This window comes from Anas platyrhynchos, chromosome Z (genome assembly GCF_047663525.1).
Source record: "Anas platyrhynchos isolate ZD024472 breed Pekin duck chromosome Z, IASCAAS_PekinDuck_T2T, whole genome shotgun sequence".
Classification (NCBI taxonomy): Eukaryota; Metazoa; Chordata; class Aves; order Anseriformes; family Anatidae; genus Anas; species Anas platyrhynchos.
In genome coordinates, this window is record NC_092621.1 from 13,597 (window position 1) to 38,306 (window position 24,710).

Below are 24,710 nucleotides of genomic sequence, written 5' to 3' on the forward strand. Positions count from 1 at the left end.
TCCGCCTCAAGAAATGCACAGGCACCGATTGTCATCTTAGTCAATTGCCAGGCTCATCATCAGCTGCAAGAAACAGAGTACCAGCATTCACTAGCACGCCAGCCATGATGCCCACCTTCTCCACAATGCTGACTACCGCTGATGCAACATACGGTTCTGCTCACCTCTTCCTCTCCGAATCCAAGCTCCAACAGTGCAGCCAGTATCATCCACACCACCTGGGAAAACAAAGGGGTTAAATGATCGTTGCATTCACAACAAGTCAGCCAATGGTGTTGGTTTTTTTGTTACTGTTTTTGTGTGTGTGTGTGTGTGTGTGTGTTTCCTGTATTTATTTTTTAGTCTGCTTTAGCTCAACAGCATGCAGACAAGAGAACTGGGGTGTTTCTAGAAGCAATAATCCCCATGCTTTTGCTGCAGCTTTTAACATTGAAAGGACAACACGACCCAGCAAGTAACTGGAACTTTCTTAACTGGAATTAGCTCAAACTTTTATTCGCATTGAAAGAAAAATCTAGGTGCAGAACAGATTATACACCAACAAAATCAATTCCATTCCACCCCCGGGAAAAAAAATCACATACTCTCATCCCCTCCTGTCCCTCAGCTGCTTGCCTGCCCCACGTGGCAGATGCTTCCATCTGTTCTCTTCACCCACTTATAGCACCTCTAAAAGGCAAACTGGAATTTTACTCTACTGGATGTAGGAAAATAACTGCAGTGACAACCGCACCCCAAAAACAACAGTTACCTCTGCTCATCACGTACCAGAGTCACTGCAGAGGCAGCTGGTTGACACATCCTGCACTGCACACTGCATTGCAGCCTGAACAAAGGAGAAAGGCAGGAAGAAGATAAACATTCAGCTGCCAGCAGTAGCACCCAACCCTCAAAAACATAAGCGACCCCAGCTTTACTTTTATCCTTTCAAAACAGCAGGCCACTTGCCTCTGGACCTGCAAATTAGGTCCAAGCTTGAAAGGAGCGGCCAGCATCACCCACGCCACCTGGGAACACAAAAGGATACAATGACCACTGTGCTTGCAAGCACCCACCTGCTACACTGCTCCTCTATCCCAAACAGTCTCACCCCGGACCCTCTGAGGGAAACACCTGAGCGTCTTCCCTTCGCTTCAGATAAGGGATGACCAGGCTGACACCACTCACCTTCCCTCAGAGCTTCCTGACATGACGATTTCCCTTCCCTCTCCACAACTGCACAAAGCACCTGCAGAGGCAAGAGAAAAGCACACTCTAAAGCACCTCACAGCCACAGCGTACCTGCTGCAAGACCTCTCTCTTCCCAGCTCCGGTACTTCAGCTGCTCACCAGCTCTAACTCAGATTCTACGCTCACAGCGCCACAGCAAACTCTGCCTAGACCACACAACACACACTACACAAGCTACATTGCCCAGCACACACAAGCTGGTACATTCCCACCCAACAATCAGTCGCATCGCACAGGAAGGATGCTGCACACTCCTAGAAACCAAACCTACCAGTCCTGAGCAGCTCCCCACTTCCTCCTGCCAACCACGCTCAGCACACACACTATTCACCCATCAAAAAAAAAAATAAACTTAGAACTTACACACACAAAAAAAAAAAAACAACCGAGCTCCACAAATGCCAAAAAGACATGCGCACACAGCAGCCCCAGCAGGGGTAATCACAGACTTACCCTTTGCAGATGAAAAGGTGACTATGATACAACCCTGCTCAGTCTCTTGGCAATGCTGCATCTACACTGTCAAGCCACATGTAGCCGGTAATCAAGCTGGTTTTAGTCCTCTGCAGAATAAAACGAGTGGGTTTATACATCTAGAGATTAAAGTGCAGCTCAAAAACAGCAGTATCGCACCATCCTAAAAAACAATAAGCCACAAACCTCTACTAAACATTCCTCTATTAAGTAAATTCCAAGCACTTAAAAATTCTAGAAATCTATAAACTCCAGTCTGCCTAGAGAACCCTGCAACTGACTGAAGGAAAAACAAAGCACTTACCCCAAGGAGCAGCCCAGGCAGAAGGAGCTCTCTGATAGCATGCCTGGGGCTCATATACCATTCAGCCCTGCCCAGCACCCAAACCCAATCACCTGGGAAAGGGGAGGGGCAAAGCACAAGGAAGTAGAAAGAAAGCAGGAACAGAAGCAACTGCTTTTTATTTTATTTTTTTTTTTTTTTTTTTTTTTTTTTTAAGATCTGCTTTACTGGGAAAACATGCAGAGAGCAGACAGGTGACCTGTGGTGTTTCTAGAAGCAACAATCCCCATGCTTTTACTGCAGCTTTTAACATTGAAAAAACAACACGACTAGGCCAGTAACAGGAACTCTTTCAAATGGAATTACGTCAAACAGGTTCATCATCACTTGCAAAAACAGAGAACCAGCATTCACTAGCACGCCAGCACTGACACCCACCTCCTCCACAACGCTTACTACTACTGATGCAACATGCTACTGTGAAATACCTCTCTGTTCCCAGCTCCTTTCCCTCATCTGCTCACTACATTTACCTGAGAAGTGTGCCCGAACGGACTCATTCTACAGAGATGAAGAAGGTGGCCCTGCTCACTCTCTTGGCACTACTGCACTTATGCACTCAAGGAACCATACCCCACAGTTTCCCAAAAACAACATACCTGGCAACCCCTCATAAAAGTACTTCTAATATGTCAATTCAAGGACATAAAGTCTAGAAGGCTTTCTGGTCTAAAGACTCGACAGACAGAAAACACACAGGCAAAAGCTCCAGAAATACAACAAACTGTCCCTAAACTTGAAACAGACTACCCCTTACATGCCCACTGCTGCCATTTTCAGACACATGCTCACACAGGGAGCTTCCATGATACATTTCAACTAAACCCTGCTCCATCTCTTTAACAACAAGGTTTTGACTTTGATAATATTTGACATACAGGCAAAGAATCACAGAAAGCCCCGTAATTCTGCAAAACTCAGAAGGGAACCAGAACCACAAAGCAAACACACAAAGTAACATCACCATACTATCCGTAAAACTGCCATTATAACTACTCACCTGAGGAAGAGCTGTGTGCAATACAGGCACCTACTACTAGATTGCTTTACAGTGACAGATCCTACCAGTTACCAACTCAAAAAGATAGGAGTACCAGTTTCTACTTCAAAATGCATCAGTCCATAGACTCTGACCCACCTAAAGAACCCTCCAAACAACTGAAGGAAAAACAAAGCCCTTACCCAAAAGTGCAGCCCAGGCAGAAGGAGCTCTCTGATGGCACACCTGCAACTCAGTTACCACTAGGTCTCACCTGGACCCTGAAGCCAATCACCTGGGAAAGTGCAAGAGGGAAAGCACAAAAAACAAAAAGAAGGAGCAACAGCTGTGGTTTATTTACTTCTTTATAAGGCTTAGCTCAACAGCATACAGAGTGCAGACAGGAGAGCTAGGGTGTTTCTAGGAACAAAAATCCCCATGCTTTTGCTGTAGCTTTGAATATTAAAAGGACAATACAACTAAGCAAGCAATTGATTTCTTTTTCCATCTGGAATTACCTCGATCTTTCATTTACATAGAAAGAACAATCTAGGAGTAGAACAGATTACACACCAAAAAATAATTCTATTCCATTCCACTCACAGGAAAAAATCACTTCAGTAGGATACCTGAGAACTAAATGGCTATGTTGATGGGTCAAAACACGCTACAGGACACTGGGGCCAGGCCCTCCGCTGCACCCACTTAAAACCCATCCCTACACTCACCAAGGTGCAACCCCAACACAAAAAAAACAGACACAGCATTTCAGATTCAACAGCTTTGGGAACTGCTGGAAAGCAAGCTTCATTCTCAACGAGGCGTGCTCAGGCTACACAGGACAGGGCTTCGGGCACCACTTTGCTTACCAAAAAACCGCCATCAGCACCTGCTTTGTTCCGATTCTCAAGAAATAACATCACAGCCCACATTGCCTGGGACACCTGATAAACAGAAGAGAAAGCAGCCATACCATTTTCAAGCCATCCCTGCACGTGTCGCTCCTTGATGAGCTGCAACCTCTTCTCCAATCCTCAACCGCTTCTGTGGAGAGCCTGCCAGGGCACCTGCAAAGCAAGATGGATACCCTTCACAGTCACCTCGTGCTACTTGGCTGTTCTGCTCCAATCCAGCTCACAACCAGCCCGCCCTTCTCGTGCTGCTCTTCAGAGTACAGCTTGGCCCCTCTGAGCCTGTGTGAGACAAATGTGAAACAAAAAAGCATAGGCTGAAGCAGCATCCAAAGCCACAGCACAGCTAGGACAGTTACTCTCATCTGCTCCCTTACCTCAGCCTCCTCACCTGCCCTCGAGGCAGATGCTTCCATCTGCTCTCTTATGCCAGCTACAATACACCTCTGAAATATAAACAGGATTTTTACTGTACTTTGTGTAGTTAAGTAACTGCAGTGACAACTGCACCCCTAAAGTACCTGCTACATCTGTTCATCGCTCACCTTGCCAAAAGCAGCTGTGGTCAAGTCCCGTGTTGTACACTCTGTTTCACCTTAAACAAATTAAACAAAAGTTGCCTACCAAGGGTTGAACAGTTCCAGAAGGAGCTCTTTCCTGTGACAGGTTCCTCCAAAGGTTTACGCTCTACTGGGGACAGGAAAGAAATAAGAAAAAAATATAAACGTTTCAAAACCCCATATCTGTAAGCTTTCAAGATTCGACAGACCTCCTCAAGCACACCGTTCAAGCACTATGTGAGAAGTTGCTCACAAGCAGATATACTCTCCCAAATCCACATCTGCCAACCACCAGAGATGACTGTGCCAGCTGCCCTTCAGTACATGCCCAGAGGCAGACCGGATGTCTTTGCCAAAACAGTACAAACAATGTATTAGTACACCCATGCACTACCACGTTAATCACTAACTGCCAGGCAGGACAGCTCCGGACCAAACACGTACACACACAGGCACACCACAAACACTACAAACAAAACACACAACGCAAGGCACAAGAAAAAGTGACCCCCAAAAGGAAAGCCCTAGGGCAACAGCAAGTCAGAACAGGTGCTCTGCACCAGACCCTACGAGAGACTCCAATGTCACGACACGCGACTGGAAGCAACTGCCAGAACTGGGATGGTGGAGGCCTAAAAAGCCTGCCTTCAAGACAAGAGACAAGAAGGATGGGGGCTGAAAACCCCCTAAGAAGACACTTAGGAAATCAATTCCCAAGCAAGAGCTCCTGATGCGGCCCAGATGACTTCTGCAAGAGTGAGGATGGAAACAGACGTGATCTCAAACCGAATATGATGCACAAGACCTGAAACAGATCTGCACTTTCGAGCACTTCTTGTCTTGAAGTCGCTGCTTGATCAGAGCCATGATGACAAAACAAGCATTGAGGCCCTTCAGCACAGCCACCGAGTCGCCTGTCTGGTCAGTCCGGTGTAAAAAGCCAGGAGGATATCAAGACCCAAGAAGCACAGAACAGACACTGCAGAAGCAACACTACAAGACAGACAAACTGAAGGAAACTGTCCTGCCTGGCACACGCACTCATGCTACAAAATAATCCCGCTGCTTCTATTAGCCTGGTGACCCAGCCACAAGCAGCTTGAACCACCCTCACAGTGGCACCAAGTCTATTCAGCCAGCACGCTCCATGCTGCTCTGGCTCCCAGCTCCCATTAGCCACCCCAGATATGCAAATACCAGGTGCCCCACAACTTAGCTCTTAGGTTGCTGCATGGTAAAGTCCCTCCGCCTCAAGAAATGCACAGGCACCGATTGTCATCTTAGCCAATTGAAGGCTCATCATCAGCTGCAAAAAACAGAGTAACAGCATTCACTAGCACGCCAGCCATGATGCCCACCTGCTCCACAATGCTGACTACCGCTGATGCAACATACGGTTCTGCTCACCTCTTCCTCTCCGAGTCCAAGGTCCAACAGTGCAGCCAGTATCATCCACACCACCTGGGAAAACAAAGGGATTAAATGATCATTGCGTTCAGAAGTGACCCAATGGTGGTTTTTTTTTCTTATTGTTTTTTGTGTGTTTCCTGTTTCTTTTTTTTTTTTTTTCAAATCTGCTTTTGCTCAACAGCATGCAGACTGCAGACAAGAAAACTGGGGTGTTTCTAGAAGCAATAATCCCCATGCTTTTGCTGCAGCTTTTAACATTGAAAGGACAACACGACCCAGCAAGTAACTGGAACTTCTTCAAATGGAATTAGCACAAACTTTTATTTGCATTGAAAGAAAAATCTAGGAGCAGAACAGATTATACACCAACAAAATCAATTCCATTCCACCCCCGGGAAAAAAATCACATACTCTCATCCCCTCCTGTCCCTCAGCCGCTTGCCGGCCCCACGTGGCAGATGCTTCCATCTGTTCTCTTCACCCACTTACAGCACCTCTAAAAGGCAAACTGGAATTTTACTCTACTGGATGTAGGAAAATAACTGCAGTGACAACCGCACCCCAAAAACAACAGTTACCTCTGCTCATCACGTACCAGAGTCACTGCAGAGGCAGCTGGTTGACACATCCTGCACTGCACACTGCATTGCAGCCTGAACAAAGGAGAAAGGCAGGAAGAAGATAAACATTCAGCTGCCAGCAGTAGCACCCAACCCTCAAAAACATAAGCGACCCCAGCTTTACTTTTATCCTTTCAAAACAGCAGGCCACTTGCCTCTGGACCTGCAAATTAGGTCCAAGCTTGAAAGGAGCGGCCAGCATCACCCACGCCACCTGGGAACATAAAAGGACAAAATGACCACTGTGCTTGCAAGCACCCACCTGCTACGCTGCTCCTCTATCCCAAACAGTCTCACCCCGGACCCTCTGAGGGAAACACCTGAGCGTCTTCCCTTCGCTTCAGATAAGGGATGACCAGGCTGACACCACTCACCTTCCCTCAGAGCTTCGTGACATGAGGATTTCCCTTCCCTCTCCACAACTGAACCAAGCACCTGCAGAGACAAGGGAAAAGCACACTCTGAGGCACCTCACAGCCACAGCGTACCTGCTGCAAGACCTCTCTCTTCCCAGCTCCGGTACTTCAGCTGCTCACCAGCTCTGAGATTCTTCACTCACAGCACCACAGCAAACTCTGCCCAGGCCACACAACACACACTACACAAGCTACATTGCTTAAGACATATGAGCTGGAATGTTCCTACCCAACAATCAGTCGCATCGCACAGGAAGGCTGCCGCACACTCCTAGAAACCAAACCTACCAGTCCTGAGAAGCTCCCCACATCCACCTGGCAACCACGCTCAGCACACACACTATTCACCCCTCAAAAAAAACAAGAAGTTAGAACATACACATACACACACAAAAAAAAGAAACAACCGAGCTCCACAAATGCCAAAAAGACATGCGCACACAGCAGCCCCGGCAGGGGTAATCACAGACTTACCCTTTGCAGATAAAAAAGGTGACTCTGATACAACCCTGCTCAGTCTCTTGGTAATGCTGCATCTACGCTCTCAAGCCACAGGTACCATGCAATCAAGCTGGTTTTAGTCCTCTGCAGAATAAAACGAGTGGGTTTATACATCTAGAGATTAAAGTGCAGCTCAAAAACAGCGGAGTACCCCACCATCCTAGAAAACAATAAGCCACAAACCTCTACTAAACATCCCTCTATTAAGCGAATTCCAAGCACTTAAAAATTCTAGAAATCTATAAACTCCAGTCTGCCTAGAGAACCCTGCAACTGACTGAAGGAAAAACAAAGCACTTACCCCAAGGAGCAGCCCAGGCAGAAGGAGCTCTCTGATAGCATGCCTGGGGCTCATATACCATTCGGCCCCGCCCAGCACCCAAACCCAATCACCTGGAAAAGGGGAGGGGCAAAGCACAAGGAAGTAGAAAGAAAGGAGCAGCAGCAACAGCTGTTTTTTATTTTTTTATTATTATTATTTTATTTTATTTTAAGATCTGCTTTACCTGAAAACCATGCAGAGAGCAGACAGGTGACCTGTGTTGTTTCTAGAAGCAACAATCCCCATGCTTTTGCTGCAGCTTTTAACATTGAAAGGACAACACGACCAGGCCAGTAACTGGAACTTTTTCAAATGGAATTACGTCAAACAGGTTCATCATCACTTGCAAAAACAGAGAACCAGAACTCACAAGCATGCCAGCCCTGACACCCACCTCCTCCACAACGCTTACTACTACTGATGCAACATGCTACTGTGCAATACCTCTCTGTTCCCAGCTTCTTTACCTCATCTGCTCACTACATTTACCTGAGAAATGGGCCCGGGCAGCGCCGCGCCGAAAGGGGCCCGGGCGGACTTATTCTGCAGAGAAGAAGAAGGTGAGCCTGCTCACTCTCTAGGCACTGCTGCACTTATGTGGTCAAGGAACCATACCCCACGGTTTCCCAAAAACAATGTACCTCGCAACCCCTCATAAACGTACTTCTACTATGTAAATTCAAGGACAAAGTCTAAAAGGCTGCAAGGTCTACCACTCGACAGACAGAAAACACACAAGCAAAAGCACCACAAATATAACAAGCTGTCCCTAAACTTGAAACAGACTACCCCTTACATGCCCACTGCTGCCATTTTCAGACACATGCTCACACAGGGAGCTTCCATGATACACTTCTCCTAAACCCTGCTCCATCACTTTGCCACCAAGGTTTTGACTATGATAATATTTGACATACAGGCAAAGAATCACAGAAAGCCCCGTAATTCTGCAAAAATCAGAAGGGACCCAGAACCACAAAGCAAACACACAAAGTAACATCACCATACTATCCGTAAAAATGCCATAACAACTACTCACCTGAGGAAGAGCTACGTGCAATACAAGCACCTACTAATAGATTGCTTTACAATGACAGATCCCACCAGTTGCCACCTCAAAAAGACATGCGTACCGGTTTCTACTAGGAAACGCATCAGTCCATAGACTCTGACCCACCTAAAGAACCCTCCAAACAACTGAAATAAAACCAAACGCTTACCCAAAAGTGCGGCCCAGGCAGAAGGAGCTCTCTGATGGCATACCTGCAACTCAGTTACCACTAGGTCCCACCTGGACCCTGAAGCCAATCACCTGGGAAAGTGCAGGGGGAAAGCACATGAAAGTAGAAAGAGGAGGAGCAGCAGCTGTGGTTTATTTGCTTTTATAAGGCTTAGCTCAACAGCATGCAGAGTGCAGACAGGAGAACTGGGGTGTTTCTAGAAACAAAAATCCCCATGCTTTTGCTGCAGCTTTGAATATTGAAAGGACAATACATCCAAGTAAGCAACCGATTTCTTTTTCCATCTGGAATTACCTCGATCTTTCATTTACACAGAAAGAACCATCTAGGAGCAGAACTGATTACACGCCAAAAAATAATTCAATTTCATTCCACTCACAGGAAAAAATCACTTCAGTAGGATATCTGAGAATCAAAAGGCTATGCTGGTGGGTCAAAACACACTACAGAACACTGGGGCCAGGCCCTCCTCTGCACCCACTTAAAACCCATCCCTGCACTCACCAAGGTGCAACCCCAACACAAAAAAACAGACGCAGCATTTCAGCTTCAACACAGTTTTGGGAACTACTGGAAAGCAAGCTTCATACTCAGAGAGGCATGCTCACGTTACACAGGACGGGGCTTCGGGCAGCTCTTTGCCTACCAAAGAAGACCATTATCAGCACCTGCTTTGTTCCTATTCTAAAGACTAACATCACAGCCCACGTTGCCTGGGACACCTGATAAACAGAAGAGAAAGCAGCCATACCATTTTTAAGCCATCCCTGCACGTGTCGCTCCTTGATGAGCTGCAACCTCTTCTCAAATCCTCAGCCTCTTCTGTGGAGAGCCTGCCATGGCACCTGCAAAGCAAGATGGATACCCTTCGCACTCACCTCGTGCTACTTGGCAGTTCTGCTCCAATCCAGCTCACAACCAGCCCGCCCTTCTCGTGCTGCTCTTCAGAGTGCAGCTTGGCCCCACTCAGCCTGTGTGAGACAAAAGTGAAACAAAAAGAAAAGCACAGGCTGAAGCAGCATCCAAAGCCACAGCACAGCTGGGACAGTTACTCTCATCTGCTCCCTTACATCTGCCCCCTCACCTCCCCTCGAGGCATATGCTTCCATCTGCTCTCTTAGGCCAGCTACAATACCCCTGAAATATAAACAGGATTTTTACTGTATTTTGTGCAGTTAACTAACTGCAGTGACAACTGCACCCCTAAAGTACCTGCTACATCTGTTCATCGCTCACCTTGCGAAAAGCAGCTCCGGTCAAGTCCCGTGTTGTACACTGTGTTTCACCTTAAACAAATGAAAACAGTCACAAGATAGTCATTCACCTGCCAGCATTAGCACCCATCCCTCAACAACACAAAGGGACCCCATTTACAATATTATCATTTCAAAACAGAAGCCCCAATACCTCAGCACCTCAGAAGTAGATCAAGACAGTCACCGAGTTGCCTACCAACTGATGAACAGTTCCAGAAGGAGCTCTTTCCGTGAAAGGTTCCTCCAAAGGTTTACACTCTACTGGGGACAGAATAGTAATAAAAAATAAAAGTTTCAAAACCCCGTATCTGTAAGCTTTCAAGATTCGACAGACCTCCTCAAGCACACCGTTCAAGCACTATACAAACAGCTGCTCACAAGCAGATATACTCTCCCAAATCCACATCTGCCAACCACCAGAGATGACTGTGCCAGCTGCCCCTCAGTACGTGCCCAGAGGCAGACCGGATGTCTTTCCCAACACAGTACAAACAATGTATTAGTACACCCATGCACTGCCACATTAATCACTAACTGCCAGGCAGGACAGCTCCGGACCAAACACATACACACACGGGCACGCCACAAACACTACAAACAAAACACACAACGCAAGGCACAAGAAAAAGTGACCCCCAAAAGGAAAGCCCTAGGGCAACAGCAAGTCAGAACAGGTGCTCTGCACCAGACCCTACCAGAGACTCCAATGTCACGACACGCGACTGGAAGCAACTGCCAGAACTGGGATGATGGAGGCCTAAAAAGCCTGCCTTCAAGACAAGAGACCAGAAGGATGGGGACTGAAAACCCCCTAAGACAACTCTCAGGAAATCAATTCCCAAGCAAGAGCTCCTGATACGGCCCAGACGACTTCTGCAAGAGTGAGGATGGAAACAGATGTGCATCATATTCAGCTTGAGATCACAAGACCTGAAACTTATCTGCACTTTAAGCAGCAACTGCAAGACAAAAAGTGCTCGGATCAGAGCCATGATGACAAAACAAGCATTGAGGCCCTTCTGCACAGCTACCAAGTCGCCTGTCTAGTCAGTCCTGTGTAAAAAGTTAGGAGAATATCAAGACCCAAGGAGACCATAATTCACAACACACAATGGAGAAGCAACACTACAGGACAGACAAACTGAAGGAAACTGTCCTGCCTGGCACACGCACTCATGCTACAAAATAATCCCGCTGCTTCTATTAGCCTGGTGACCCAGCCACAAGCACCCAGAACGTGACCCAGCCTGAACCACCCCTCACAGTGGCACCATGTCTATTCAGCCAGCAGGCACCACGCTGCTCGGGCTCCCAGCTCCCATTAGCCACCCCAGATATGCAAATACCAGGTGCCCCCCAACTTAGCTCTCAGGTTGTTGGATGGTAAAGTCCCTCCGCCTCAAGAAATGCACAGGCACCGATTGCCATCTTAGTCAATTGCCAGGCTCATCATCAGCTGCAAAAACAGAGTAACAGCATTCACTAGCACGCCGGCCATGATGCCCACCTGCTCCACAATGCTGACTACTACTGATGCAACATACAGTTCTGCTCACCTCTTCCTCTCCGAATCCAAGCTCCAACAGTGCAGCCAGTATCATCCACACCACCTGGGAAAACAAAGGGATCAAATGATCGTTGCGTTCAGAAGTGACCCAATGGTGGTTTGTTTTTTTTATTATTGTTTTTTTGTGTGTGTTTCATGTTTTTTTTTTCGTTTTTTTTTTTTGAAATCTGCTTTTGCTCAACTGCACGCAGACAGCAGACAAGAAAATTGGGGGTGTATCTAGAAGCAACAATCCCCATGCTTTTGCTGCAGCTTTTAACATTGAAAGGACAACACGACCCAGCAAGTAACTGGAACTTCTTCAAATGGAATTAACTTAAAATTTTATTTACACTGAAAGAAAAATCTAGGAGCAGAACAGATTATACACCAACAAAATCAATTCCATTCCACCCCCGGGAAAAAAATCACATACTCTCATCCCCTCCTGTACCTCAGCCGCTTCCCTGCCCCCCATGGCAGATGCTTTCATCTGTTCTCTTCACCCACTTTTAGAACCTCTAAAAGGCAAACTGGAATTTTACTCTATTGGATGTAGGAAAATAACTGCAGTGACAATCGCGCCCGTAAAACAACAGTTACCTCTGCTCATCACGCACCAGAGTCACTGCAGAGGCAGCTTGGGTCGAGAGGTCCTGCACTGCACACTGCGTTTCACCCTGAACAAAAGAAAAACACAGGCAGAAGATAAACATTCAGCTGCCAGCAGTAGCACCCAACCCTCAAAAACATAAGCGACCCCAGCTTTACTTTTATCCTTTCAAAACAGCAGGCCACTTGCCTCTGTACTTGCAAATTAGGTCCAAGCTTGAAAGGAGCGGCCAGCATCACCCATGCCACCTGGGAACACAAAAGCATACAATGACAACTGTGCTTGCAAGAACCCGCCTGCCACACTGCTCCTCTATCCCAAACAGCCTCACCTCGGAACCTCACAGGGAAACACCTGAGCGTCTTCGCTTCAGATAAGGGATGACCAGGCTGACACCACTCACCTTCCCTCAGAGCTTCCTGACATGACGATTTCCCTTCCCTCTCCACAACTGAACCAAGCACCTGCAGAGACAAGGGAAAAGCACACTCTGAGGCACCTCACAGCCACAGCGTACCTGCTGCAAGACCTCTCTCTTCCCAGTTCCGGTACTTCAGCTGCTCACCAGCTCTAACTGAGATTCTACACTCACAGCGCCACAGCAAACTCTGCGCAGGCCACACAACACACCACTACACAAGCTACATTGCTTAAGACATATGAGCTGGAACGTTCCCACCCAACAATCAGTCGCATCGCACAGGAAGGATGCTGCACACTCCTAGAAACCAAACCTACCAGTCCTGAGCAGCTCCCCACATCCACCTGGCAACCACGCTCAGCACACACACTATTCACCCCTCAAAAAAAAAAATAAACTTAGAACATGCACATACACACAAAAAAAACAACTGAGCTCCACAAATGCCAAAAAGACATGCACACACAGCAGCCCCGGCAGGGGTAATCACAGACTTACCCCTTGCAGATGAAAAGGTGACTCTGATACAACCCTGCTCAGTCTCTTGGCAATGCTGCATCTACGCTGTCAAGCCACATGTAGCATGTAATCAAGCTGCTGAAACTCTCCAGGAGACTAAAACAAGTGTTTTTATACATGTAGAGATTAAAATATGGTGCAAAAACAGGAGCATATGTGACCATCCCAAAAAACAGTGAGACAGCAGCCTCTACTAAATATCCCTCTATTTCAAGCACTTAGAAATCTAGAATTCCAAGCACTTAGAAATACAGAACTCCACAAACTGCAGCCTGCCTAGAGAACCTTGCAACTGACTGAAGGAAACACAAAGCACTGACCCCAAAGAGCAGCCCAGGCAGAAGGAGCTCTCTGATGTCATGCCTGGGGCTCATATACCTTTTGTCCCCGCCCAGCACCCAAACCAAATCACCTGGGGAAGATGAGGGACAAAGCACAAGAGAGCAGGAAGGGAGCAAGAGAAGCAAGTGTTTTTTTTTTTTCTTTCTTTTTTAAAATCAGCTTTATCTCAAAAGCATGCAAAGAGCAGGCAAGATATCTGCAGTGATTCTAGAAGCAAAAATCCCCTTTTACTTTCTCTGCAGATATCAATATTGAACTGAAAATATCACCAAGCTAGTAACTGAAACTTTTTGAACTGGAATTAGTTTAAACACACTCACCCCCATCTGTAAACACAGAGAGCCAGCATTCATCAGAATGCCAGCCCTAATAACCACCTCATGCACAACGTTCACTACTACTAAGGCAACATATCATTGTGCAATACCTCTCTGTTCCCAGCTCCTTTACCTCACCTGCTCTGTAGCTCCACATGACAAATGGGCCCGGGCGGCGCCGCGCCGAAAAGGGCCCGGGCGGCGCCGCGCCGAAAAGGGCCCGGGCGGCGCCGCGCCGAAAAGGGCCCGGGCGGCGCCGCGCCGAAAAGGGCCCGGGCGGCGCCGCGCCGAAAAGGGCCCGGGCGGCGCCGCGCCGAAAAGGGCCCGGGCGGCGCCGCGCCGAAATGGGCCCGGGCGGCGCCGCGCCGAAATGGGCCCGGGCGGCGCCGCGCCGAAATGGGCCCGGGCGGCGCCGCGCCGAAATGGGCCCGGGCGGCGCCGCGCCGAAATGGGCCCGGGCGGCGCCGCGCCGAAATGGGCCCGGGCGGCGCCGCGCCGAAATGGGCCCGGGCGGCGCCGCGCCGAAATGGGCCCGGGCGGCGCCGCGCCGAAATGGGCCCGGGCGGCGCCGCGCCGAAATGGGCCCGGGCGGCGCCGCGCCGAAATGGGCCCGGGCGGCGCCGCGCCGAAATGGGCCCGGGCGGACTTATTCTGCAGAGAGGAAGAAGGTGAGCCTGCTCACTCTCTAGGCACTACTGCACTTATGCGGTCAAGAGACATTACCCCACTGTTTCCCAAAAACAACTACCTGGAATCACCTAATAAACATACTTCTAATATGTCAATTCGAGGACATCAAGACTAAAAGGCTGCAAGGTCTGAACACTCGACAGACAGAAAACCCACAGGCAAAACCTCCAGAAATATAACAAACTGTCCCTAAACTTGAAACAGACTACCCCTTACGTGCCCACTGCTGCCATTTTCAGACACATGCTCACACAGGGAGCTTCCATGATACATTTCAACTAAACCCTGCTCCATCACTTTAACAGCAAGGTTGTAACTTTGATAATATTTGACATACAGGCAAAGAATCACAAAAAGCCCCGTAATTCTGCAAAAATCAGAAGGGAACCAGAACCACAAAGCAAACACACAAAGCAACATCACCATACTATCCGTAAAACTGCCATAACAACTACTCACCTGAGGAAGAGCTGCGTGCAATACAGGCACATACTACTACTAGATTGCTTTACAGTGACAGATCCTACCAGTTACCAACTCAAAAAGATATGCGTACCGGTTTCTACTTCAGAACGCATCAGTCCATAGACTCTGACCCACCTAAAGAACCCTACAACCAACTGAAATAAAACCAAACGCTTACCCAAAAGTGCAGCCCAGGCAGAAGGAGCTCTCTGATGGCATACCTGCAACTCAGTTACCACTAGGTCTCACCTGGACCCTGAAGCCAATCACCTGGGAAAGTGCAAGGGGGAAAGCACAAAAAAAAAATCAGAAACGAGCAGTAGCTGTGGTTTCTTTATTCATTTATATGGCTTAGCTCAACTGCATGCAGAGTGAAGACAGGAGAGCTAGGGTGTTTCTAGAAACAAAAATCCCCATGCTGTTGCTGCAGCTTTGAATATTAAAAGGACAAACTGATTAAGAAAGTAAACTGATTTTTTTTCCCCTCTGGAATTAGCTCAATATTTTATTTACATAAAAAGAAAAATCTAGGAGGAGAACAAATTACATGGAAAAAAAAACAATTCCATTCCACTCGCAGGAAAAATCACTTACTTCAGTAGGCTACCTGAGAACCAAAAGGCTATGCTGATGGGTCAAAACACACTACAGGACACTGGGGTTCAGGCCCTCCGCTGCACCCACTTAAAACCCATCCCTACACTCATCAAGGTGCAAGCCCAACACAAAAAAAACAAAGCATTTCAGCACCTGCTTTGTTCCGATTCTAAAGACTAACATCACAGCCCATGTCGCCAGTGACACCTGATAAACAGAAGAGAAAGCGGCCATACCGTTTTCAAGCCATCCCTGCACGTGTCGCTCCTTGATCATCTGCAACCTCTTCTCAAATCCTCAACCGCTTCTGTGGAGAGCCTGCCATGGCACCTGCAAAGCAAGACGGATACCCTTCGCACTCACCTCGTGCTACTTGGCAGTTCTGCTCCAATCCAGCTCACAAACAGCCCACCCTTCTCGTGCTGCTCTTCAGAGTGCAGCTTGGCCCCACTCAGCCTGTGCGAGACACCTGCAAAAGAAAAAGAAAAGCATAGGCTGAAGCAGCATCCAAAGCCACAGCACAGAGGGAGAGATACTCTCATCTGCTGCCTTACATCTGCCCCCCTCACCTCCCCTCGAGGCAGATGCTTCCATCTGCTCTCTTAGGCCAGCTACAACAACTCTGAAATATAATCAGGATTTTTACTGTATTTTGTGCAGTTAACTAACTGCAGTGACAACTACACCCCTAAAGTACCAGCTACATCTGCTCATCGCTCACCTTGCCAAAAGCAGCTATGGTCAAGTCCCGTGTTGTACACTGTGTTTCACCTTAAACAAATTAAACGAAAGCTGCCTACCAAGTGCTGAACAGTTCCAGAAGGAGCTCTTTCCCATGACAGGTTCCTCCTAGGGTTTACACTCTACTGGGGACAGGAAAGAAATAAAAATAAACATTTCAAAACCCCATATCTGTAAGCTTTCAAGATTCAACAGACCTCCTCAAGCACACCGTTCAAGCACTATACAAACAGCTGCTCACAAGCAGATATACTCTCCCAAATCCCCAACTGCCAGCCACCAGACATGATTGTGCCAGCTGCCCCTCAGTACGTGCCCAGAGGCAGACCGGATGTCTTTGCCAACACAGTACAAACAATGTATTAGTACACCCATGCCCTGCCACATTAATCACTAACTGCCAGGCAGGACAGCTCCGGACCAAACACACACACAGGCACGCCACAAACACTACAAACAAAACACACAACGCAAGGCACAAGAAAAAGTGACCCCCTGAGGAAAGCCCTAGGGCAACAGCAAGTCAGAACAGGTGCTCTGCACCAGACCCTACGAGAGACTCCAATGTCACGACACGCGACTGGAAGCAACTGCCAGAACTGGGATGATGGAGGCCTAAAAAGCCTGCCTTCAAGACAAGAGACCAGAAGGATGGAGAGTGAAAACCCCCTAAGACAACTCTCAGGAAATCAGTTCCCAAGCAAGAGCTCCTGATGCGGCCCAGATGACTTCTGCAAGAGTGAGGATGGAAACAGACGTGATCTCAAACCGAATATGATGCACAAGACCTGAAACAGATCTGCACTTTCGAGCACTTCTTGTCTTGCAGTCGCTGCTTGATCAGAGCCATGATGACAAAACAAGCATTGAGGCCCTTCTGCACAGCTACCAAGTCGCCTGTCTGGTCAGTCCGGTGTAAAAAGCCAGGAGGATATCAAGACCCGAGAAGCACAGAACAGACACTGCAGAAGCAAACAGGACAGACGAACAGAAGGAAATTGTCCTGCATGGCGCACGCACTCATGCTACAAAATAATCCCGCTGCTCCTGTTAGCCTGGTGACCCAGCCACAAGCACCCAGAACGTGACCCAGCCTCAACCACCTTCACAGTGGCACCAAGTCTATTCAGCCAGCTGCCTCCATGCTGCTCTGGCTCCCAGCTCCCATTAGCCACCCCAGATATGCAAATACCAGGCGCCCCCCAACTTAGCTCTCAGGTTGCTGGATGGTAAATTCCTTCCACCTCAGGAAATGCACAGGCACCGATTGTCATCTTAGTCAATTGAAGGCTCATCATCAGCTGCAAAAACAGAGTAACAGCATTCACTAGCACGCCGGCCATGATGCCCACCTTCTCCACAATGCTGACTACTGCTGATGCAACATACGGTTCTGCTCACCTGTTCCTCTCCGAATCCAAGATCCAACAGTCCAGCCAGTATCATCCACACCACCTGAGAAAACAAAGGGATTAAATGTTCGTTGCAATCACAACAAGTCAGCCAATGGTGTTTTTTGTTGTTGTTGGTTTTTGTGTGCGTTTCCTTTATTTCTTTTTTTTAAATCTGCCTTAGCTCAACAGCATGCAGAGCACAAACAAGAGAACTGGGGTGTTTCTAGAAGCAACAATCCCCATGCTTTTGCTGCAGCTTTGAATATTAAAAGGACAATACAACCCAGCAAGTAACTGGAACTTTCTTAACTGGAATTAGCTCAAACTTTTTTTTTTTTTTTAAATAGAAAGAAAAATCTAGGAGCAGAACAGATTATACGCCAACAAAATCAATTCCATTCCACCCCCGGGAAAAAATCACATACTCTCATCCCCTCCTGTACCTCAGCCGCCTGCCTGCTCCACATGGCAGATGCTTCCATCTGTTCTCTTCACCCACTTATAGCACCTCTAAAAGGCAAACTGGAATTTTACTCTACTGGATGTAGGAAAATAACTGCAGTGACAACCGCACCCCAAAAATAACAGCTACCTCTGCTCATTACGCAGAGTCACTGCAGAGGCAGCTCGGGTTGAGAGGTCCTGCACTGCGCACTACACACTGCATTTCAGCCTAATGAAAGGCAAAACACAGGCAGAAGATAAACATTCAGCTGCCAGCAGTAGCACCCATCCCTCAACAACAAAAGGCACCCCATCTTTAGTTTTATCCTTTCAAAACAGCAGGCCATTTGCCTCTGTACCTGAAAATTAGGTCCAAGCTTGAAAGGAGCGGCCAGCATCACCCACGCCACCTGGGAACACAAAAGGATACAATGACCACTGTGCTTGCAAGCACCCACCTGCCACACTGCTCCTCTATCCCAAACAGCCTCAACTCAGACCCTCACAGGGAAACACCTGAGCGTCTTCCCTTCGCTTCGGATAAGGGATGACATGGCTGACACCACTCACCTTCCCGCAGAGCTTCGTGACATGAAGATTTCCCTTCCCTCTCCACAACTGCACAAAGCACCTGCAGAGACAAGAGAAACACACACTCTGAGGCACCTCACAGCCACAGCGTACCTGCTGCAATACCTCTCTCTTCCCAGCTCCGGTACTTCAGCTGCTCACCAGCTTTAACTCAGGTTCTTTGCTCACAGCAGCACAGCAAACACTGCCCGGGCCACACAACACACACTACACAAGCTACAATGGCTAAGACACACAAGCTGGAACGTTCCGGCCAACAATCAGTCGCATTGCACAGGAAGGCTGCCGCACACCCCGAGAAACCAAACCTACCAGTCCTGAGCAGCTCCCCACCTCCTCCTGCCAACCACGCTCAGCACACACACTATTTGCCCCTCAAAAAAAAACAAAAATTTAGAACATACACACACAAAAAACAACTAAGCTCCATAAATACCAAAAAGACACGCACACAAAGCAGCCCCAGCAGGGGTAATCACAGACTTACCCTTTTGCAGAGGAAAGAGCAGACTCTGATACAACCCTGCTCAGGCTCTTGGTAATGCTGCATCTACACTGCCACCTCGGACCCTTACAGGGAAACACCTGAGCATCTTCCCTTCAGATAAGAGATGACCAGGCTGACAACACTCACCTTCCCTCACTGCTCCGTGACACGAGTATTTCCCTTTCCTGTCCACGACTGCACAAAGCACCTGCAAAAAAAAGACAGAAAAGCGCACTCTGAGGCACCTCACAGCCACAGTGTACCTGCTGCAATAATACCTCTCTCTTCCCAGCTCTCTCCAGCTGGGAGAGAGTGGTATTATTGCAGCAGGTACACTGTGGCTGTGAGGTGCCTTCAGCTGCTCACCAGCTCTGAGATTCTTCGCCCACAGCACCACAGCAAACTCTGCCAGGGCCACACAACACACACTACACAAGCTCAATTGCCTAAGACACACAAGCTGGAACGTTCCAGCCCAACAATTAGTCACGTCACAGGAAGGATGCCGCACACTCCTAGAAACCAAACCTACCAGTCCTGAGCAGCTCCCCACCTCCTCATTCTAACCACACTCAGCAAACACACTATTTGACCACCAAAAAAAAAAAAAAAAAAGAACATGCATACACACAAAGAAAAACAACTGAGCTCCACAAATGCCAAAAAGACATGCACACACAGCAGCCTCGGCAGGGGTAATCACAGACTTACCCATTGCAGATAAAAAAGGTGACTCTGATACAACTCTGCTCAGTCTCTTGGTAATGCTGCATCTACGCTCTCAAGCCACATGTAGCCGGTAATCAAGCTGGTTTTAGTCCTCTGCAGAATAAAACGAGTGGGTTTATACGTCTAGAGATTAAAGTGCAGCTCAAAAACAGAGCAGTATCGCACCATCCTAAAAAACAATAAGCCACAAACCTCTACTAAACACCCCTCTATTAAATGAATTCCAAGCACTTAAAAATTCTAGAAATCTATAGACTCCAGCCTGCCTAGAGAACCCTGCAACTGACTGAAGGAAAAACAAAGCACTTACCCCAAGGAGCAGCCCAGGCAGAAGGAGCTCTCTAATACCATGCCTGGGGCTCATATACCATTTGGCCCCGCCCAGCACCCAAACCCAATCACCTGGGAAAGGGGAGGGGCAAAGCACAAGGAAGTAGAAAGAAAGCAGCAGCAGCTGTTTTTTTATTATTTTCTTTGTTTTTTGTTTTTTTTTTTTTTTTTTTTTTTTTTTTTTTAAAGATCTGCTTTACTTGAAAAACATGCAGAGAGCAGACAGGAGACCTAGGGTGTTTCTAGAAGCAACAATCCCCATGCTTTTGCTGCAGCTTTTAACATTGAAAGGACAACACGACCCAGCAAGTAACTGAAACTTTTTCAAATGGAATTAGCTCAAACTTTTATTTGCATTGAAAGAAAAATCTACGAGCAGAACAGACTATACACCAACAAAATTAATTCCATTCCACCAAGGTAGTATCTGAAACTTTTTGAACTAGAATTTGTTTAAACAGACTCATCCCCATCTGTAAACACAGAGAACCAGCATTCAACAGCATGCCAGCCCTAATAACCACCTCCTGCACAACGTTCACTACTACTAAGACAACGTATTATTGTGCAATAACTGTCTGTTCCCAGCTCCTTTACCTCACCTGCTCAGTAGCTCCACATGACAAATGGGGCCGGGCGGCGCCGCGCCGAAAGGGGCCCGGGCGGCGCCGCGCCGAAAGGGGCCCGGGCGGACTTATTCTGCAGAGAAGAAGGTGAGCCTGCTCACTCTCTAGGCACTGCTGCACTTATGTGGTCAAGGAACCATACCCCACGGTTTCCCAAAAAAAACGTACCTGGCAACCCCTCATAAATGTACTTCTACTATGTAAATTCAAGGACAAAGTCTAGAAGGCTGCAAGGTCTAAACACTCGACAGACAGAAAACACACAGACAAAAGCTCCAGAAATATAACAAGCTGTCCCTAATCTTGAAACAGACTACCCCTACCCCTGCTTTACTTGAAAAACATGCAGAGAGCAGACAGGTGACCTGTGGTGTTTCTAGAAGCAACAATCCCCATGCTTTTGCTGCAGCTTTTAACATTGAAAGGACAACACGACCAGGGCAGTAACTGGAACTTTTTCAAATGGAATTACGTCAAACAGTTTCATCATCACTTCCAAAAATAGAGAACAAACATTCACTAGCGTGCCAGCACTGATAGCCACCTCCTGTACAACACTGACTACTACTGATGCAACATACCATTGTGCAATACCTCTGTTCCCAGCTCCTTTACCTCACATGCTCAGTAGCTCCACCTGAGAAATGGGCCCGGGGCGGCGCCGCGCTGTAACGGGCCCGGGGCAGCACCGCGCTTAAATGTTTTGGATACTAAAAGGACAAAATGACCAAGCGAGTAGTTGATTTTTTTTTCCCATCTGGAATTAGCTCAAGCTTTTATTTACATAGAAAGAAAAGTCTAGGAGCAGAACTGATTACGTGCCAAAAAAAAAATTCAATTCCATTCCACTTGCAGGAAAAATCATTTATTCAGTAAGCTACCTGAGAACCAAAAGGCCATGCTGATGGGTTAAAACACACTACAGGACACTGGGGCCAGGCCCTCCTCTGCACCCACTTAAAACCCATCCCTGCACTCCCCAAGGAGCAACCCCAACACAAACACAGACACAGCATTTCAGCTTCAACACAGTTTTGGGAACTGCTGGAAAGCATGCTTCATCCTCAGCGAGGTGTGCTCAGGCTACACAGGACGGGGCTTTGGGCACCTCTTTGCCTACCGAAGAAGACCACCATCAGCACCTGCTTTGTTCCAGTTCTCAGGAACTAACATCACAGCCCACGTTGCTTGGGACACCTGATAAACAGAAGAGAAAGCAGCCATGCCCTTTTCAAGCCATCCCTGCACGTGTCGCTCCTTGATCATCCGCAACCTCTTCTCCAATCCTCAACCGCTTCTGTGGAGAGCCTGCCATGGCACCTGCAAAGCAAGACGGATACCCTTCGCACTCACCTCGTGCTACTCGGCCGTTCTGCTCCAATCCAGCTCCAGCTCACAACCAGCCCGCCCTTCTCGTGCTGCTCTTCAGAGTGCTGCTTGGCCCCACTCAGCCTGTGCGACACACCTGCAAAAGAAAAAGAAAAGCATAGGCTGAAACAGCATCCAAAGCCACAGCACAGCTAGGACACTTACTCTCATCTGCTCCCTTACCTCGGCCCCCTCACCTACCCTCAAGGAAGATGCTTCCATCTGCTCTCTTAGGCCAGTTACAACACCCCTGAAATATAAACAGGATTTTTACTGTATTTTGTGCAGTTAACTAACTGCAGTGACAACTGCACCCCTAAAGTACCAGCTACATCCGTTCATTGCTCACATTGCCAAAAGCAGCTCTGGTCGTCAAGTCCCGTGTTGTACACTGTATTTCAACTTAAACAAATTAAACAAAAGTTGCCTACCAAGTGCTGAACAGTTCCAGAAGGAGCTCTTTCCTGTGACAGGTTCCTCCTAGGGTTTACACTCTACTGGGGACAGAATAGTAATAAAAAATAAAAGTTTCAAAACCCCGTATCTGTAAGCTTTCAAGATTTGACAGACCTCCTCAAGCACAGCGTTCAAGTACTATGCAAACAGCTGCTCAAAAGCAGATATACTCTCCCAAATGCACATCTGCCAACCACCAGAGATGACTGTGCCAGCTGCCCTTCAGTACGTGCCCAGAGGCAGACCGGATGTCTTTCCCAACACAGTACAAACAATGTATTAGTACACCCATGCACTGCCACATTAATCACTAACTGCCAGGCAGGACAGCTCCAGACCAAACACATACACACACAGGCACGCCACAAACACTACAAACAAAACACACAACGCAAGGCACAAGAAAAAGTGACCCCCAAAAGGAAAGCCCTATGACAACAGCAAGTCAGAACAGGCGCTCTGCACCAGACCCTACCAGAGACTCAAATGTCACCACACGCGACTGGAAGCAACTGCCAGAACTGGGATGATGGAGGCCTAAAAAGCCTGCCTTCAAGACAAGAGACCAGAAGGATGGGGACTGAAAACCCCATAAGACAACGCTTAGGAAATCAATTCCCAAGCAAGAGCTCCTGATGTGGCCCAGATGAGTTCTGCAAGAGTGAGGATGGAAACAGATGCGATCTCAAACCCAATATGATACACAAGACCTGAAACAGATCTGCAGTTCAAGCAGCGACTGCAAGACAAGAAGTGCTCGGATCAGAGTCATGATGACAAAACAAGCATTGAGGCCCTTCAGCACCGCTACCAAGTTGCCTGTCTGATCAGTCCGGTCTAAAAAGCCAGGAGGATATCAAGACCCGACAAGCACAGAACAGACGCTGCAGAAGCAACACTACAAGACAAACTGAAGGAAACTGTCCTGCCTGGCGTGCGCACTCAAGCTACAAAATAATCCTGCTGCTTCTATTAGCCTGCTGACCCAGCCACAAGCAGCCTGAACATGACCCAGCCTGAACCACCCTCACAGTGGCACCAAGTCTATTCAGCCAGCACGCTCCATGCTGCTCTGGCTCCCAGCTCCCATTAGCCACCCCAGATATGCAAATACCAGGTGCCCCCCAACTTAGCTCTCAGGTTGCTGTATGGCAAAGTCCCTCCGCCTCAAGAAATGCACAGGCACTGATTTTCATGATAGTCAATTGCCAGGCTCATCATCAGCTGCAAAAACAGAGTAACAGCATTCACTAGGACACCAGCCCCATTGCTCACCTTCTCCACAATGCTGACTACTGCTGATGCAACATACGATTGTGCTCACGTGTTCCTCTCCGAGTCCAAGCTCCAACAGTGCAACCAGTATCATCCACACCACCTGGGAAAACAAAGGGATTAAATGATCGTTGTGTTCACAACAACTCAGCCAACTGTGGTTTTTTTCTTTTTTTTTTGTTTGTTTTTTTTTGTGTGTGTGTGTTTACTATATTCTTTTTAAATCACTTTTACCTAAACAACATGCAGAGAGCAGACAAGAGACCTGGGGTGTTTCTAGAAGCAACAATCACCATGCTTTTGCTGCAGCTTTTAATATTGAAAGGACAGCACAACCATTCAAGTAACTGGAACTTTTTCAAATGGAATTATGCCAAACAGGTTCATCATCTCTTGCAAAAACAGAGAACCAGCATTCACTAGCTGCCCAGCCCTAATACCCACCTCCTGCACAACGCTCACTACTACTGATGCAACATATCATTGTGCAATAACT

General features: G+C 47.7%; 1 long non-coding RNA gene across 1 annotated transcript; it reads right to left on the reverse strand.

The window, feature by feature from the left end:
• Window positions 1-21,964: 21,964 nt before the first annotated feature.
• On the reverse strand, window positions 21,965-22,461 carry LOC140000662 (uncharacterized). Its single transcript, XR_011805759.1, has 2 exons — window positions 22,313-22,461; window positions 21,965-22,231 (listed from the first exon to the last, which is right to left on the reverse strand). It is a non-coding gene; the product is annotated as an uncharacterized lncRNA (long non-coding RNA).
• Window positions 22,462-24,710: the final 2,249 nt, after the last annotated feature.